Source organism: Canis aureus, chromosome 20 (genome assembly GCF_053574225.1).
Source record: "Canis aureus isolate CA01 chromosome 20, VMU_Caureus_v.1.0, whole genome shotgun sequence".
Lineage (NCBI taxonomy): Eukaryota > Metazoa > Chordata > Mammalia > Carnivora > Canidae > Canis > Canis aureus.
In genome coordinates, this window is record NC_135630.1 from 20,339,865 (window position 1) to 20,359,519 (window position 19,655).

The window sequence follows — 19,655 nt, forward strand, 5'->3', positions numbered from 1 at the left end:
TTCACTGGCCAGGTACCTTCTGACTTCAGGGACAAAACACCCTTGGAATCAATCCAGGAAGACAGTTCTTGTTGTCCAGGCCTTCTTATTGTATTACTAAAAGACTGGCAGTTGTTGTTTATCTTTTCAGGGTTAACAGCTTTATAGATAAAGGCAGTCCTGATCATAAACCCGACTGCCTGTGAATGAAACAGTAGAGTTAGCCTGTCACTTCCTGCTCTAAATCCTTGTGCTTGCTTCTCTTCCTTACGAATGAATGTCTTCTGCGGAATTTTTTTCCAGAACAGGGCAATTTTGTCTGTTAAAAACCTCTTCTGGCAGATATCCTTTCTCTTCAGTGATTTTCTTAATCCACAATTTACTGGAGAGACAAACAGCTGATGCAGAGAGGGTTAGTGTCCCATGGTGTTTTAATTAAGGCAGATTCTCCCAACTTTTGTCTCAGCAACAGAGACAAGGTGACTACAAAATTACTACAGTAATATAGTGTGTACTACAGGTAATTTTATGCTGTTATTATTGAATACTACATCTTTATATTTGTTTATAGTACTGACTGTCAAAGGGCCATATATGGTCTGTGTTTGCATAAGTCTTTTTTTTCAAGATTTTAATTTTTAAGTTATCTTCACCCATTGTGGGGGCTTGAACCCGTGACCCTGAGATCAAGAGTTGCATGCTCTTCTTTTTTTTTTTTTTTAATTTTTTTTTAAATTTTTATTTATTTATGATAGTCACAGAGAGAGAAAGGCACAGAGACACAGGCAGAGGGAGAAGCAGGCTCCATGCACCGGGAGCCCGATGTGGGATTCAATCCCGGGTCTCCAGGATCGCGCCCTGGGCCAAAGGCAGGCGCCAAACCGCTGCGCCACCCAGGGATCCCAAGAGTTACATGCTCTTCTGATTGAACTAGCCAGATGCCCTTTTAGGTTTTGATAAATTTTAACTCCTTTTACTAGGTTTGTATATAATTTATGGTAGTAAGTGATAAAAGAGATTATTATGTACATATATTTTATGGATTCATGACATTCATTTTCCTTAATTTTTTGATATTTCTAGGCTACGCAGTTTTTGAATTTTTTCAAATTCTTACAAATCTCTAAAAATAGTTCCAATATATTTATTGAAAAAACTGCATGTAAATGGACCCATGCCATTCAAATTGTGTTGTTAAGGTCAACTTCATTTCTATACTGAGCAATACATTTTTAGTAAATGTAATATCTGAGGCTATTTTTAAGGTTTATTATGGAAAATTTTAAATATATAAATATGTAGAGACAATAATAAAAAACATGTACTATTTGTTCTTATCAACTGATGGCAAATCTTGCTTTCTCTGTAACTGCCAATTCCAACTACCTGTGGTTTATTTTGAAAAAAAGGTCAAGAATCATATTGTTTTACCTTTTATAATTCAGTATAGTCTATAAATAATAAATACTCATCTTGAAAAATAATCATATGTCTATTATCATAAATAAATTTCTAAGAATACTTCTCAATATTATGAAATATCCAGCTAGTTAAAATCCTGTAATGGTTTCAAAATTTCTTTTACAATATATTTGTTTCAATTGAGATACAAATAAGATCTATATATTAAAATTTTATTAAAGGGGGATCCCTGGGTGGCACAGCGGTTTGGCGCCTGCCTTTGGCCCAGGGCGCGATCCTGGAGACCCGGGATCGAATCCCGCGTCGGGCTCCCGGTGCATGGAGCCTGCTTCTCCCTCTGCCTATGTCTCTGCCTCATTCTCTCTCTCTCTCTGTGACTATCACAAATAAATAAAAATTAAAAAAAAAAATTAAAATTTTATTAAATAAAATTTCTCTTATAATATCAAACCCCTCTTTTTCAAACTTCTAGGATTTTGTTGTTGTTATTGTTTGTTGTTGTTTTAGAAGTTTATTTACAGAAGGGTTCAGGACATTTGTCCTATATAATTTTTTGGAGTATGAAGTTTGCTAGTTGCACCCCTTTGGTATTGTTAGGTTATATTCTCTTTCTTTAGTTCTCTATAAATTGGTAGTTATATGTAGAGGCTTGATCAGATTCTGGTTTATAATTGTGTTATAATACTTTGTAGGTGGCATAGTACTTCCATCCTAATATACAGAATACAGCAAGTTTAAAAAAGTAGAATGAAACTTCCACATATGTAACTTTGCCTCCTAGATTATTCTGAAATTACACTGAATCTGTTTATTGTTGCCTTATTCAAAGTACAAAGCATCAATTAAAAAATGTTGTCGAAAAATAATAACTTAAAAAAACATAGCACACAGCTTCTAATTTGTTTTATTGAAAACTGACTAAAATATAGTAAATTATGTCAATTTGCTAGGAAACTGTTAAACATAAGTAATCAGGAAGACTTTTAATCTTAAGTTTATCTATTTTCTTTTATAAGTGACCTTTGTTTATTTCATTTGCTATTAACCATTCTTTACAATATCATACATATATTTAAAAACTCTTTTGATCCTTAATTTAATGCCTGAAAACTCTAAGAGAGGAATGTTCAAGCATCTGAAATCTTAGGGGTAAACTGAGATTGTTAGTCATTTAGTTCTCTTTATAGTTCCTGTTCAAAGCAAATATAAATCCTAAGATGCCATTGCTTAAATTTTTAAAATGTCCAGGATAGTTCATGTCTCTCTCTGAGTTTGGATTTCTTCTAGTTCCAGATTATTAATCATGTAAAATTTAATTATGAAAACATGTAATTGGAAAATCATTTAGGTCTCCTTATGAGTAATTCTACTCTGATAAATTCGATGCCAGTGTGTGGTCACCAAACTTTATTAAAGCATTCTGTATGTAGTCACTTTGGATTTTTTTACAAGTGGTGTTTACTGCCAGTTCCAAATGGACCTTGATAATTTGCATGATTTATTCAGGGTATCACTTGGAATCAAACTAAAGACTCTTTAGAGACTACAAATATGAAACTGTATTCCAAAACATTCAGCCTAGCGGTACAGAGCACTACATCAGGTGTACAGCAAATATAAAAAGAAATGTAGGGTGAAAGTCTAAAAATCAAAGATAGAGCAACTGACAAGATATAAGGGTATAGATGACGAGAGAACTATAGAAGATGCAGAAATACGGAAATTAAAAACATTCGCTTTACATTGCAATGGGGCATAAGAAATTCAGCCTATAGATGAATTAAATTTAAGAGCAGTTTGAAAGAGGAGGATATATTGATATAAAAGAAGAAACTGGGCTGAAATAAGAAGAAAATGAAAATGTTAAGACCTGTTTTCCAGACCGGCTGACACAGTTAGGTCTAGATTACTGGAATTTCTGTTTTTTTTTTTTTTTTTTTTTTTTTTTTTCTTTTTCCAACTTGTCTTCTTAGTTTCAGGGACCCACTTTACCTTTTGTATTATTAAGTAAACAAAAAAACTCTATCAAACTCTCTAAAACAAAGTCTGTCTGACTCTAGTTTCATGCTTCAGGGACTTCAGTCATAATTCTAAAACCTAGTCCTTGAATCTACCCCAGTCAGTGACAGGCATTCTCCGTTTCTCTCTCTCTGAATTTAGACATTTTTGTAACTCAAGGAACAGAGTCTGTCGGCCCCTGTGGCTGACTCAGGCTACTCAGCAGTTCCTCATGGAAGAGTCCTGCCTGTTTCATGTCTCCCTTTCTGCTTGTCTATGTAGTTGGAGTGTCACCTAGTCTTGGACTTCCAGTCAATGCTGTGGAAATCCCTTACTGGTATTTCTCTGATGCCATGTTCTGTTGTCATTTGTGTTTAATATTGTGTTCTGCCTGCCAGATCCGATTTTCACCTGCAGTTGTATCTGTCCCCAAAGACTTGTTTCATTTGAATATTCATCTGGATCCAGTTTGAAAATGTCATGCCTTCTGAAGATGGCAATTTTAAGCCACTTAAAGAGTATGCATAACCGTGGTCAATAAAATGACCATTTTCCCCATTGCCCCAGGAAAGGATCCATGTTTTGGCATCTCAGTGACGGTGAATTGGAAATGCTGCTGCTAGAGAAATTGCCCTCCCACAAACACCCCAGAGTAAACTCCACACCGGCTATCACTGTGTATAACCAAGTCCTGCTGCTCTTCCAGTGATCTACCCAGCCTACTGCTTTTTCCCAAGACACTATCATTTTTTAAATATTTTAATATTTATGTATTTATTTATTTGTTTATTTATTTATTTATTTGAGATGCAGAGAGAGGGAGAGGCAGAGACATAGGCAGAAGGAGAAGCAGGCTCCATGCAGGGAGCCCGACGTGGGACTCAATCCCAAAAATCCAGTATCTTGCACTGATCCAAAGGCAGGTGCTCAACCGCTGAGCCACCCAGGTGTCCGAAGACACCATCATTCATAAGATTGCTTGTTGCATGTTAGTATCTGCAGCTCCCTCTAGGAACAGAGTATTTAGAAATCCTTATACCTCATGTTCCCCTGAACTGATTTCTAGAATGGGGTGGAATACTGACCCAGCTGCTGGAATTGGAGCTGGAGAAGAAAGGATGTGTAAAGGACACTAGTGTCTAATGGTGGCTATAACTTGAATCAGAATCTTAGGCATGCAGAATCACATACTTATGTATTTATTAATGTACTTAGCCATTCAACATATATTTCTTATATACTAACCATGAACCAAGCATGATAATGAAATAAAAACTAGTTTATTGAGTATTATTTTTCTTAGGATAGATTATAGATTTAATAGGCCTTGGTGAATAAGAAACCTGGTCACTATTATAGTATAATTTCTAAGGGAAAATTCATTTCAAGTTCAAAAATCAGTCTATCATAGACTTGCTAGAAAGCTTTCACTACAGTACTCTTACAACTGTGAGTTATGGTGGAATTATAGTCTGAAGTTACATTCCTGTTCTTATTTATTGATATCACCTAATGTTATTATGGGTGGTTATCCATTGGAGAAATCATGTTGAAGGAACATATAATGTAGTTTTAAAGAAAAATGTATAACTGTTGTTAGGAGGGCTACACATATATTTGTGAAGCTTGTGCACTTCATGATTCTGAGGGCCACTATTCAGAGAGATTGTAATGCGCTTTTCATCTCTTAGAGTTATACAAAGCGTAATCAAGATAGCAGAAGGGATTCTGGCTGCCTATCGGACTCTTACCTCTACCTTGATCTTGAAAGCAGTATGTCTAGACTATAGATAGTTATAAAAATCTCAGGGCTTGTTATTTGTTTAGTTGCATGCTTTATCAAAGCACCAATAATTTCTACTTTATTGATAATTTCTTCTTTTCTACATCAATTACTTTTCTTTTTTTGAAGATTTTATTTCTTTATTCATGAGAGACACAGAGAGAGAGAGAGAGAGAGAGGAGAGAGAGAGAGGCAGAGACACAGGCAGAGGGAGAAGCAGGCTCCATGCAGGGAACCCGATGTAGAACTCGATCTCGGGACTCTGGGGTCATGCCCTGAGCCAAAGGCAGTTGCTCAACTGCTGAGCCACCCAGGTGTCCCCATCGGTTGACTTTCTAAATAACCTCACGTTCAGGTAACAGACAACAAAAAAGCAGACACCAGTTAACTATAATACTGCTGTTTTTCTTAATATACACTCAGTTAAACCATAATGAGGCAATATTCCCAGTACATCAGGAACTGAGTACCTTTTTAGTCCTAAAGGAGGAACTTGGGAAAGGAATCACAATCCCTACTACAGAGTAAGAAGTGCTCAGGAGGGAGATAGTATAGTGAGGACAGTTAGACAGAGTAACATCTCAAATGTGTGATTAGCATCAAGTTGAATTTGAGTGTAGCTTGAATGCATCAGTTCCATCAAAGAAAGTGAACATCACAGAGTCAGGTTATTAGATGACAGCAGATAATTATCCAAATATCTGAACTATAGTTGTCTCTAGGGAGGAAATTGAGAAGCTAAAATTAAGGAGTGAACTAAAATAAGACTATTCTATTTAGTGACTTATTTAGAACTCTGGGAACAATGCTATTATATCAATAAAGGAGAGAATATGTGAAGATAGAGGTGAAAAAGAACTCCTCAGGCCTTAGATCTAGTCTAAGATATCTAGATAAAGGGAAATTCAACTTGATGAGGGTGAACTACTTCTGGTCTCAGGGAAGCAGGCTAGGATGAACTGCATTGCTGAATACTTTCCTGCCCTATTGCGTTGGTGGGGTCAGCAGCAGGGCTAGAAGCAGTAGTAGTTTGACCCATCTCCAAAGTGAGGATGTGAATTTCTCATCTTCCCTTCAAACTACTTTGTTCGGAGATAATTCTGCTTAAATGAACCTCAGCAAACAAACATACCATCTGATTTTGTATGGCCAACAACATCACACAGACCCAACGGAAAGGGCAGTAGGAGATTCTTGACAGCTGTAGAAAGCATTCCTTTCTTATTTCCTACAGGTGAAAGTAGAAAGGTTTGACCCTTTGGGCTCAGGAACTTCCAGCATTCTCGGGAGTTTTCTCGGGAGGTAAAATTGCCAGGTAGGGAAGAAAGGCATCCATATTATGTAAATAGTATGTGAGAAGGCACCTCATTTAGTATTAAAGGGAATATGATTTCATTCTGTACCTTATGTAGTAAAATAGTTTTACATGAATATTTTAGCTCTATGTCTCTGCTTGGATACGATTTCTTGAATGCAGTCCAGGGAGGTGAAACAACACAGAACTGTTTGGTTTGGGAGACAGATGACTGGTTGAAGGTTCAGTGCAAGTTCTGGGCTGAGGGCTAGGTTGTACAGACTGTGCAAGGCTTACCAGAGAGCATTGGCTGTAGGTTTAGGAACCAACTCAAGATCCTAAAGGTAGGGCCACATTGGAGTTCTTTGGAGTTCTAGTCCAGATAGAGAAGAGAAACCACTTAATACCATAAGCATTTAGTTAAGACTCCAGAAATGCCATAGCTTTGAAATATTATGCCCCAGAGTAAAACCCACTCTCAATATATACTTATAAAGCCTCAGCAATATCTTTAGGAGACTCTGAGTGTGGAGGTAAAGTCCCACCAAATTAAGGAAGTTTGGAAAACCATGGCTTCCCACAGAGGAACCCTAACAAAGTATAAACAGAGCCTTTCAAATTCAAGTGCTTTGTCAGTAATTGTACTACACACTAGAATTCAAAGTGATATTCTTCAAAGGAATATAACAGAATAAGAAACATTTATAATATGACATATGCAATATTTAATATTAAATCAAAGTTTACTAGGCATCTTTTAAAAGTATAATATGGCCCATCGTCAAGGAAAAAAGCAACGAATAGAAACTAATCCCATGACCACCCAGATTTTGGATTTTTCGCAGACCAACAGTCTTGAAGGCTATTATAAACTTATTCATGGACTTAAAAGAAAATATGGTATTTCTAAATGTATAGAGATCTTGGTAGAGAATAAAAACTGTGGGGAAAAAATAGAAGCAGCACTCCTAGGAAATTCTAAAACAGAAAAATGCAATATCTAAAATGAAAAATTATTTGACAGGCTTGAGGGTGACAAGAAAAAAAAGAGTCAATGAAACTAAATAAAAATAAAAATTAACCAATATTAAGAAAAAAGAAGATTGAAGAAAAATGTGAGACCCAAATCTATAAAAGCTCCTAGAAGAAAACATAGACAGTAATTTCTTTGACATCAGGCATAGAAACACTTTTCTAGATATGTCTCCTCAGGCAAAGAAAACCAAAGCAAAAATAAACTATTGGGACCACACCAAAATAAAAAGCTTTTGCACAGGGAACCCTGGGTGGCTCAGCGGTTTAGCACCTGCCTTTGGCCCAGGGTGTGATCTGGGGTCCTGGGATCAAGTCCCGCATAGGGCTCCTGGGATGGAGCCTGCTTCTCCCTCTGCCTGTGTCTCTGCCTCTCTCTCTCTCTCTCTCTCCATTTCTATCATGAATAAATAAATAAAATCTTTAAAAAAGACATTAAAAAATAAAAGCTTTTGCACAGTAAAGGAAACCATCGACAAAATAAAAAGGCAGCCTAACAAATGGGAGAAGATCTTTGCAAGTTGTATATCTGAAAACGGGGTAATATCCAAAATATATAAAGCACTTATATAACTTAATACCAAAACAACAAATAATCTAATTAAAAATGGGCAGAGGTCCTTAATAGACATTTCTTTAAAGAAGACATACAGATGGCCAACAGATACATCAAAAGATGCTCAACATCATTATCATCAGGGAAATGCAAATTAAAACCACAATGAGATACCACCTTACACTTGTCAGAATGTGGAGAAAAAGGAAAGCTCTTGCACTATTTGTGGGAATGCAGATTGGTACAATCTCTGTGGAAAACAGTATGGAGATTCCTCAAAAAATTAAAAATAGGAATACCATATAATCTGGTAATTCTACTAGGTTGGCATTTACCCAAAGAAAATAAAAACACTAATTTGAAAAGATATATGCTCCCCCATGTTTATTGCAGCATTATTTGCAATAGCCAGGATATGGAAACCACCCAAGTATCCATCCATTGTCCATTGATGAATGGATAATGAAAGTATTTATAAAATAAATAAATAAATATAATATAATATATATTATATATATATATATATAATATATATATATATATCGTCCCATACTTTCTTTATCCATTCATCAATGGATATATCTTAGTATATGTGCTGCCAAAGCGAGCACATCAATGGATATATCTATATCTATATATCTCGCCACATATCATATCCTATATTCATATATATATATATACATATATATATATGTAGGATATATATAGGATTATTATTCAGCCAAAAAAAGAATGAAATTATGTCATTTGTGGCAACATGGATGGACCTAAAGGGTATTATGATAAGTGAAATTAGTTAGAAAAAGATAGATACCATACGATTTCACTTAAATGTGGAATCTAAAAACAAACCGAATGAACAGACAAACAAAAAATTGACTCTTCAACACAGAGAACAAATTGGTGTTTGCCAGAGGGAAGGGGATGTGGCTTGGGCAAAATGGATAAAAGGGAGTTGGAGGCTCAGGCTTCCAGTTAGGGAATGAATAAGTCATGCGGATCAAAGTTACAGCATAGGAAATATAGTCAGTCAGAAGAGCATGTATGGTGACAAATGCAACTACATTTGCTTTGAGCACAGCATAGTGTACAGACTTGTTGAATCACTCTGTTGTATACCTGAAGCCAATGTTACATTTATGTGTCAACTCTACTTCAATAAAAAAGAAAGAAAAAATATCACAATCTGGAGAATTGATGGGCAATATCTGGCAAGCTAATATATGTAATTGGTCTGAGAAGGAGGAGGCTGTGAGAATACAGTTGGAAAACATTTGAGGCTATAACGGTCAGATTTTTTCCCAGTTTGATAATATCAACTATCCCCTCACAGGTCCAAAAAGCCCACAGCTAGCTGAAGATCAGAGTAAAAAGAAAATCAAGAAGTTAGTTCTGTAAAAAAGACATTCCATCCATAGAAATAATGATATAGATATGGCTGATTTTTCATCATAAAATATGGAAGTTGGGGTAGCTAGGTGGCTCAGTTGGTTAAGTGTCTGTCTTTGGCTTAGTCAGTCCCACACCAGGCTTTCTGCTCAGTGGGGAGTCTGCTTTGCTCTCCCCCTGCCCTCCACCCGACTCATACTCTCTCTCTCTCCCTACCCCCTCAAATAATTAAATAAAATCTTAAAAAATATGCAGGTTAGAACAAGAAAGACTGCTTTAAAGTGCTGAAAAAGCAGTCTATTCAGAATTCTATTTCCAATTATCCTTCAGAAAAACAAGGATGAAATAAAAACATTTTCAGGGGGATCCCTGGGTGGCTCAGCAGTTTAGCACCTGCCTTCGGCCCAGGGCATGATCCTGGGGTCCAGGGATGAAGTCCCACATCAGGCTCCCTGCATGGAGCCTGCTTCTCCCTCTGCCTTTGTCTCTGCCCCTCTCTCTCTCTCTCTCTCTCTCTCATGAATAAATAAATAAAATCTTAAAAAAAAAACATTTTCAGATAAATAAAAATAAAAAATATTCATGGCAAGCAGATGTGTACAGTAAGAAATGCTAAAGAAGGCTCTTTGGTTGATCGAAAATGATATCAGATGAAAACATGGTTCTAAAATTAAGAATGAAGATACTTTCTAGAAATGGGAAAAGAAAAGGTGGGAGAGGTTTTTTTCCCCTGATTTCCATAGACAACGGTTTAAAACAAAAAGGCAACACTGTTAGATAGGGTTAAAAATCTATTTAATATGACACAGTGGCACAAAAGATGAAGAGAGATAAGCATGTAAATGAAATTTTATTGTTATAAAATTGTTACAACTGTAAAGTACGGGAAGCTTACAGTGTTAAGTAGTACAATATTGACTAAATAATCGAGAAAGGGAACTTCTGTTTATATTTTGATAACAAAATATCCAGGATATCACAATATCAAGGACTATACTAATGATAAAGATAATCAAAATATTATAAACAACCAAAGGAATCATTGTATACCAAAGAATAAATTGGTATCCTAAGCCTTTTTCCTTTATAACGTTGAATTCCTGAATATTATGGTTGTTAATTTAGGTTCTGCAGGATTACTTTTTTATTACATAAATATACAATTCAAAACTAAAATAGAATGTTATTTTTTTTCTAGCTAAAGTCAGTCTCTGATGAAACTTGAACCAGACCAGTGAAGCAGTTTAGTCATTATTTAAATCTACATGGGCCCACTGTTAGAAAACTTCACATTAACCCTAAGCATTCTTTAAAAAGCATTTTTTAAAAAGCCCATTCTTTAAAAAGCCCATAGACAGAAGGAAGGCTAAAACTCATGTTTGACAGGGTTGTAAATATTTCTACTCAGAAAATGAAATCAAGACTCAACTCTAGTTGAGGAGAACACGCCAACTTTAAGAGAAGTTGAAATTTTGCACGGCCTACTTATCACTGGTTTCCTAAATGACCTAGGGTAAATAGAAACAGCCTTTTCATGTGGCTGCTCTGATTAAAGCAAGGTCTGTAAGTTGGCAGTACATCATCTGAAATTTCAAAGCTTAAGTGGAAGCTGGGGTTTCTTTTCCTTCCAAAAAATCCCCCTACTCTTTATACGTGGTCTATCTGAGTAGCTGGCGTATAGTTATAAAAGTCACTGGGCAGTAATCAGGAGTGCACTGGTCCTTGTGGCAGGCATCAACTTGGTTACTGCCAGGTCTTTGAACTACAAAAATAAATAGAGAATAGAAGTGCATTGTATTGGCCAAGCCTGAGGCCCAGTCATCTGTCTTGGAGCATGCTCTGGTGAGAGTGTTTAACTTGGATTCCTTCCATCACATGTGGTAGCTGCAAGAGTGAAAAAGGAGAGGAAAAGAACAATGTTAGGTGGTATATTTAATAGTATGTTGGCTTAACAATTCTCAGGAAACTGTTACTTGTATTTTTCTCTCAGCAGCCAGAGGTGGGATTCTGAATGAGTGGATGTGTACTTTAGACAACATGATTCTATTCCCTCCACTCTTGTCCATTGTTTTATGGAGGACTTGAATAACAGGCATAGATATTCCCCCAAACGCTATCTACTAAAGTAAGGAACTTAGCTATAGCAACTCACAGGACAGTATTTTTTTGTATTCAATTTCACCAGCAGCCTTGACATCCCTGAATTAATGGGTCTCTTTCACTCTAAACCTGAAAGTTTGAAATTCGTGGTAACTGGATGTTTGTTGTTTTTGGCTAAATTATCCTCTTCTATTTCTTTTCAAGGCCAATGTAACACAAACTAAAACAATTTAGGCTCTCTCTGCCTTTTCATTCTTCTAAGTTTTCTACAATAAGAAAGGAGAACCTTTACTCAGCCGCACTGTGCCCATAATAAACTTGATTAAAAAAAAATACCTGTGGCTACAGGAGTGGATTCTTTTGTAAGGACAGTGAAGCACTCAGCTGTTCTATATTAGAAGAAACTTCGCTTGTTTTCACAGCTGAATTATCTTGCTTTCCATATTATCAGAAAGAGTACTAAGAAAATCAAATAAGAGATTTTCAAGGGATTTTAAAGGAAAAAAATATATAGCTTTTTACAGTCAAGGTTTTAGTTCCTAGCACATTTTTTTTCTAGATCATGCAGCACATATTTTGTAACCCTCATGAAAGAGCATAAAATAAATATGTCAAGGCTTCCTGTAGAAATGCGTTCATTCAGAGTTGCCAAAATAAGAGAAGCTGTTGAATTTGCCCAGACAGATGGTAAGATAAATTTATGAGCAAAATCGTGTAAAAATACCAAGCTTAAGGGACTATGTATCAGAAGTGAGTGATTTGTAATGTTATATTGATTTTTTTAAGCTATAGATCAAGAATTGTATGGAAATTGATGAGTTGTATTGTACATAGTAGACATTTTCTTAGGGTGATAGTTGACCTTAGTTATATTTGCCACAATTTATACAAAATAGGAATAACTTTCAAGCCAATTCATTAGCCAGTTTTTTAAAATATTCTTTGAAACAACCCATACAATATTACAAAAAAGCATTCTGTATGTTTTAAAATGATTCTAAAGTAGTACAGATTGAATATTGCCAAATTAAAACATTCATTAATTCATTCAGTTAACAAAAAGGACCTACCATATGGAACAGGCTTTCTTTCTATATCCTAGACAGACAGTGGTCAGCAAAACACAGTCCTGGCATTATTGAAGAAATGTATTAGTTTAGATAGGAAGATAAGAATAATCCTGTTATGGTTAGCAATTTGAAATTATTTTATTTACATACACTATAATTAAATTTTACAAAAAATGGATTTATGGTAAAGTTGAAAATCTACTATGTGATGAAATGACGTTTTGGGTGAAAGAGAAATATTGACCATGATCCAAAAGAATCTGAATTATTTGTGAACATGCAATTAAAGAAAATCAAATCTCATAATTTTTAAATCATTTTAGCTTATATATTTTCATGATTTCATGATTTTCTGAATTTTAAATTTGAGATTTTCTTCATTCTTCAGAAACTCAGTATCTGGGCAGCCCCAGTGGCTCAGCGGTTTAGCGCCGCCTGCAGCTCAGGGCATGATCTTGGGGACCCGGAATCGAGTCCCACGTCGGGATCCCTGCATGGAGCCTGCTTCTCCCTCTGCCTGTGTCTCTGCCTCTCTCTCTCCTCTCTGTGTATTCTCATGAATAGATAAATAAAATCTTTAAAAAAAAAATAAACTCAGTATCTTAACATAATAGTCATTTAAAAAATTCTAACTGTACATACCATAATATATACTTTATCCAAATCAGCACTATTCAAAGCCTAATTCTGGACAGAAACAATGTAATACATAGGGGTTATGTTTCTGGAAAAACTAAGTGGTTTATTCTAATACGAAATAATGAGAATTCTTAGAGTAAAAATTCGAGGTAAATAAATATTATTCATGAAACTTATTCCATAGCTAATGAGGTTAATGTTATCTTAAGCTTAGGCTCAACAACTAGGCCTCATTATTCTTTGCTAAAATTCAGCCATATTAGAACTGTAAATTTAGTTAACTTTTAAAAAATATCAGAAGTCAACAAAGTCTGTACAAAGAAAATATTGTGATAAAATTCCCCGTGAAGATATTCTCATTGCAGTGTCAGGTAATATTTCTCATTAGGACTATCCACTTCAACATTGATATTGATAAAAGAAGAACAACGCAATCAAGGACAAACTTGTACATAGCTAAGGTTCTTACTGCATATCTTGTGATTTTTTTTTTTTTTTTTTAGATTTTATTTATTTATTCATGAGAGACAGATAGAGAGGCAGAGGCATAGGCAGAGGGAGAAGCAGGCTCCCTGTGCATAACTCAATGTGGGATTCAATCCCAGGACTTCAGGATCACAACCTGAACTGAAGACAGACAACCACTGAGCCACCCTGGCGTGCCTAGGTAGCTTGTCACTTTAAGAAATTATATATTCTTTTCAAATTATATTTATTATAATTAAATATATTATATTATATGACATATATTAACATATAAATATATATTTACAGTTTGCTATCACATATAATTGTAGCAATATCTTAATGATGAGTTTTAATTTCTGTTATGCAATGTGAAGTTCTTTTACCTCACAAACTTAGGATTTCCTTCTCATCTATAGTTCAAATTTGGAACTCATTTTTTTTTCCACTCCTCCCAGCTAGGTTGGCAGAACTTTTCTCTGTCTCTCTCTCAATCAGTCTAGAAAATTATTTATTTATTTATTTATTTATTTATTTATTTATTTATTTATTATTTATTTATTTATTTTTTATTTATTTATTTAGAGGGAGAGAGAGACAGCACGGGGGCAGGTGGCAGAGGGACAGGGAGAGAGAGAATCTTAAGTAGACTCTCTGCTCGGTGTGCAGAGCCCAATCAGGGCTGGATCCTATGATCCTGAGAACACGATCTGAGCTGAAATCAAGAGTGGGTTACTTAATCGACTTCACTACCCAGATGCCCCATAACTTCTTTTCTCTCATTGACATTTAAGTAGCAATGTATAGGAGAGAATGGAAATTGATGTAATAACAGCAACTATAAACTTCTATATCCTTGTTTTATAAGAATAAATAAATTATTAGATCTTCTGAGGCAAAGCCCTAAAGCAAAGAAATTTCCCAAAGTGTTGCTTTTCAGGGCCTTAACAGATGGATTAAATTCCATCAGCTGAAATCCTGTCTTTATCAAGAGATCCCCTACCTGTCTCCTCCCCAGTGTATTTAAACTCCAACTGCTACATTTAAAATTCCATATACCTGCTAAAATATGGAGGTACCTTAAATTTTCTGAACCTCATACAGACATTTAAACTTTAAAATGAACCTCTTCTAGGCAGTAGAAAGTTTAGAAAGTTTTTTTTTCTTCAAATAAGCAAAGTCCTCTACTCAGAAATTTTCTTTTAATTTCTCTATTATAAAAGTTGGGCAGTTGGCAAATAGGTTTACTTAAAAATATTCAATAAGACTAACTCAAGTCAAATAGATTCTGCAATTGAGTGATATGTAAGGTAGAAAAGATAAATTATTTGGAGTTCTTGAGCAGAAGCATAGTGCCTTGCCATATAAAGCATGCTGGTGTGAGAAAGGATTTCCAAAGCTTCAAAATAAGTAAAAGAGAATACTGTTCTCTGGGCTTGCAGTTTTATTAATTTTCCATTGACTAGACTATTTTATACCTTTTTAGGGACAGAGGCCAATTTGCATATTTTTTTTCTGATAGGTATGCAAATCATATCTGTCCTACAGGAAAGATAAACTGAAAGGTTATGGCTTATTACTGTGTCGGACATTAACCACTTTTGTATTTAACCCAGCAGTCTTACCCCAACAATCCTTTCGATTGATTATATTTGCCTCTCAAATGTTCTTTGTACTGGTGTTAACATATTACTAGTTCACCGGTTAATTAATGAGTTAAAGTAAAAATCTTTTTTTTTTTTTAATATTTTTTTTAATTTTTTTATTTATTTATGATAGTCACAGAGAGAGAGAGAGGCAGAGACACAGGCAGAGGGAGAAGCAGGCTCCATGCACCGGGAGCCCGATGTGGGAATCGATCCCGGGTCTCCAGGATCGCGCCCTGGGCCAAAGGCAGGCGCCAAACCGCTGCGCCACCCAGGGATCCCTAAAGTAAAAATCTTTAACGGGTATTCTTCTTTATAATTGCTTGAGAGTCATGATTTTATCTCTTTGAAAATAATACTTTAACACTGGGGAGAGGATCCAAATAGATTTAGATGTTACAACCTTTAAAGAAGTTGGTTGAGACATTAGCACTTTTATTTTTATTTATTTATATATTTATTTATTTTAATTTTTATTTATTTATGATAGTCACAGAGAGAGAGAGAGAAAGGCAGAGACACAGGCAGAGGGAGAAGCAGGCTCCATGCACCGGGAGCCCGATGTGGGATTCGATCCCGGGTCTCCAGGTCGCTCCCTGAGCCAAAGGCAGGTGTCAAACCGCTGCACCACCCAGGGTTCCCAACTAGCACTTTTAATCTGTTGTACTTAGTAATGAACTCACCCAAATTTTATAATAATAAAAGTTGATTTCATTGTACAAAATACACAGAGTACTAAATTGAAGAATCTATGTAGCTAATAAAAATAATTATCAAATATTAATTGACCATATTTCTTGAGGGTGTTCCTCCTTTAATAATTGAAGTATATTATACTACCACAAGAGACTACACCACTCCCTAGACCAGAGATGTGTCTTTTTCATGTACCAATTCCCAATATTTCCCACACCAGTTGCCTCAGAAAATGTTTGGCAAATGTTGAATTTTTGGTTCTTATTATGTGTGTCACATGTCTTCCCGTCTTGGCTAAATAAAATCAAGTCACTCGAATTGATTTCATTTGTGATACTGCCCTGGGACTCAAGTCTGCCAAAAATATTTTCAAAGTTCAGTGAATTGAGATTTTAGAATTGTTATTTCACTTACCTATTTATAGCTTAATTCTCATAATTATTTTCTTCCTTTTCTCAAAACTAAAAAGAAAGCAAAATGACATTAGCCTGCATTAAGAACTAGCTTTGCTACTAGCATGCTACATGCTTATCAATATTTCATTTCTCTTTGCCTCAGTTCATTGAACTCTAAAATGAAACATGGGAAAGGAAATTTTTTAAAGTCTCATTATTACCTAAGAATCTTTTATGTCATGTTGACATCTGTAGCAATTTGATCCTGTCTTGTGACAGTGGCTCTCCTGTTATCAACTCTACAGCGTTACAAAGTTTAAGAAGAATTTATACTCGTCATTAAGCAAGACAAGTTAAGGATTTTCTGTGTTTATGTGTATGATTAAGAAGATGACGTAATACGAAATAACATTTTGGGACACCTGGGTGGCACAGTTAGTTGAGCATCTGACTCTTGGTTTTGGCTCAGGTCTGATCTCAAGTTGTAAGATTGGGGCTCTCAGACTCCACACCCGGCAAAGAGTTTGCTTATGTTTCTCTCTCCCTTGTCCTCTGCCCCTCCCCCTTTTACTCTCTCTGTCTCTCTCTCTCAAATAAATAAAATAAATCTTTAAAAAAATTCATCAATTTTCCTGCAGTGTACTTCGCAGAATGTCTAAGAATTTAACATGTAGTGTTTCTGGAGCACAGTCTCATATAGTCCTCAGGACTACAGGTACCAAAGACCACTGCTAATATCTTTGGAGAAGGTACAACGAAACAGCATCACAGATTGCTAAGTTTTTGTTTGTTTTCTTTTGTTTTATGGGTCTGTGTGTGTGTGTTAATATTGCCCCTCTGATGACTTTGTAAGACTATTGTGTTGAATATGAAAAATATTGTGACATGAAGAAGAAGTTGCCAGACTTAACATGAAACCTAAGTGTAGGCAAAACTAAATCCTCACCAGTCATAAGTAGGCCTATCAAAAGTATTTCCCAGATTGAACTAATATAAATATCAGCCTTCAGTTCCTGCCATACATAAACCAAGTAGCTATAAGGTCCTAGAAACAAATATTTCATAGAGAACTTAAGATTTAAAATAGTCATAGTCTAAGAATATGTGAGCTCTTAGTATGTGAGCTTTTTGTCAGATTTTTTTCTAGCTTTGTGATGCTGAAAAAATAAATTATATGCTATATATTACATTTCCCTGTTTTAATTTTTTCTCCTTGGTGAAGCATAGTTTATAGCTATGAGAGTTCCTGGAAATTTTTCTAGATTTAATTTTTAATATTATTTAATGGTTAACCTTATTTTTAAATCTAATCTAATTCTATTTATTTAACAAAGGGGGGCTTATTTTTTAATACTTTATTTATTTATTAAAGGGGGGCTTATTTAACTCATTTCTCCATTTTCCTTCCAAATTTAAATCTCATAGTCCAATAAGAGAAATGACATACTCACTTTTCACTTGCGGAGCTTTATTCCAGAGGTAAAGATTACCTGCCAGTTGTTTTTTTGAACTATTAAATGTAACTGATTTGCTTAAAGGGATCATATATCTCAGCCTGTTCTATAGAGTGTAAATGTAAGTGGTGTGTATATCAACAAGTAACACACAGACCCCATCCCCCTACGGTATGTAAGTTCAGAAGTTGGATTCAACAAATCCTTAAACTGAAGCTGAATACCCAACCAAGTTCATACTACTAGGCCTCTTATTATATTTACTTCAAAACATACATGATTTTTTTTGTTTTTGTTTTTTTTCAAATGTAACTCAGGTTTTCCATGAACTTGTTCTACCTATTGTAATCTATAGTGAGACAGAAATAGAGAGTTAAGTCTGTGCTTTCTAACCTCCCACATGTAATCCAATTTTCATTTATAAATCCCTAGGTGTGTATTACCTAGAGAATAATAAAAGATAAGACTTTTCACATCAGTCCCTCCCAACAAATATTTCCTTTAATCATTCTTACACCTTATGAACATTTCTCCTGTATTTCTCCTGCATAATACATTTTAATTGATTTTCACAAACCATTCATATTTTGCATCTAAAGAACAATAAAAAAAATTAATTATGTACAAAATCCACAGAGTCTTTCAGACATTGATTTTAAATTTAGGACCACATTGTTCTCATCCTTAATTAGATACTTAAGAAAAATGCATTTCTACCTAGAATTTTTCTTAATTTAGAACAAGACAAAAGACTACTTTTTACTCTAATTCTAAACCTTGTTGAAAAAGCTGAAACATTACCATGGAATGCCTTGTTTATTGCATTATTTTGGTTATTATTTTAAGCATGTCTTGATACCATATACAATTGCAATATTGTCAATTAATTATGTATATATTAATGAAATGAGCTCTATCATCCGTTGATTTGTCCTGCATTGTAAAGTCAGTGAAAAGAGATACAGAATTTATATATTGCTTTGTTGTTAGAGTGATCAGATTCCCTTTTCAGTTTTGCTACTTTTGTTTCCCTTTTTTGTGAATTAATCAGCTTAAATTCCCTACCGTATTGATCAGATATCTTAGAGTATTATAAATGCAGTGCTTAAGTGTCAGTAGTAAAGTATCTGAGGAGGAAAAATGACCTCAAAGGGGAAGGTAGCATGTCAGGGCTGTCCTTTGTCTTCCTTACTGCAAGTCCTCTCATCCTAACCACACAGCCCACAAGATTATGTTCATGTCAGCTTATCCCACACACGTTCAGGATTGGGCTTTATGACAGCACTAGGGCTCAAGCAATAATGTGCCAGCACATAAAAGCCTGGACCCTTTCTAGTCCCACCACACCAGGCTGCTGCTCCCTGGGGCTCTGGGGCAGTCCTAACTAGAATCCTTCCCCTCACAACACAAATCTTGGCAATCTTGTATTTAGAATTCATGGTTTCCTCATTAAAACAAGATTCAGAATTAGCTCTGTTTGCCAGAGCCTTAAATGTTTTGGTGGTTAATGTTAATCTACACAATAATCCCAAAGTTCACGACCCTTCTAATTTAGGGAGCTAAAAATCACCTGGGATGCCGGTTAATAACACAGATCCTATGTTCACCAGTAGGGCCCACGGATATGAATTTTATCTAAGTCTCAGATGGCTCTGATGCAGATGGGTTTATGGAAGGCAACACTTTGGAAAAACTTTCATAGGTATTATCAATCCCATTTCACAGATAAGGGAGCTA

The 19,655-nt window shown here is 35.3% G+C and overlaps 2 long non-coding RNA genes across 4 annotated transcripts in view; one reads left to right on the plus strand and one right to left on the minus strand.

The window, feature by feature from the left end:
* LOC144291523 (uncharacterized) overlaps positions 1–19,655 on the plus strand; it is a 777,143-nt gene that overhangs the window by 737,808 nt on the left and 19,680 nt on the right. The window lies entirely within an intron of this gene.
* Positions 10,342–19,152, minus strand: LOC144291910 (uncharacterized). Of its 2 annotated transcripts, XR_013359459.1 has the most exons (5): positions 19,064–19,152; positions 16,484–16,530; positions 12,624–12,682; positions 11,890–12,012; positions 10,342–11,337 (listed from the first exon to the last, which is right to left on the minus strand). It is a non-coding gene; the product is annotated as an uncharacterized LOC144291910 (long non-coding RNA). The 2 variants fall into 2 exon arrangements; XR_013359460.1 differs by lacking the exon at positions 11,890–12,012.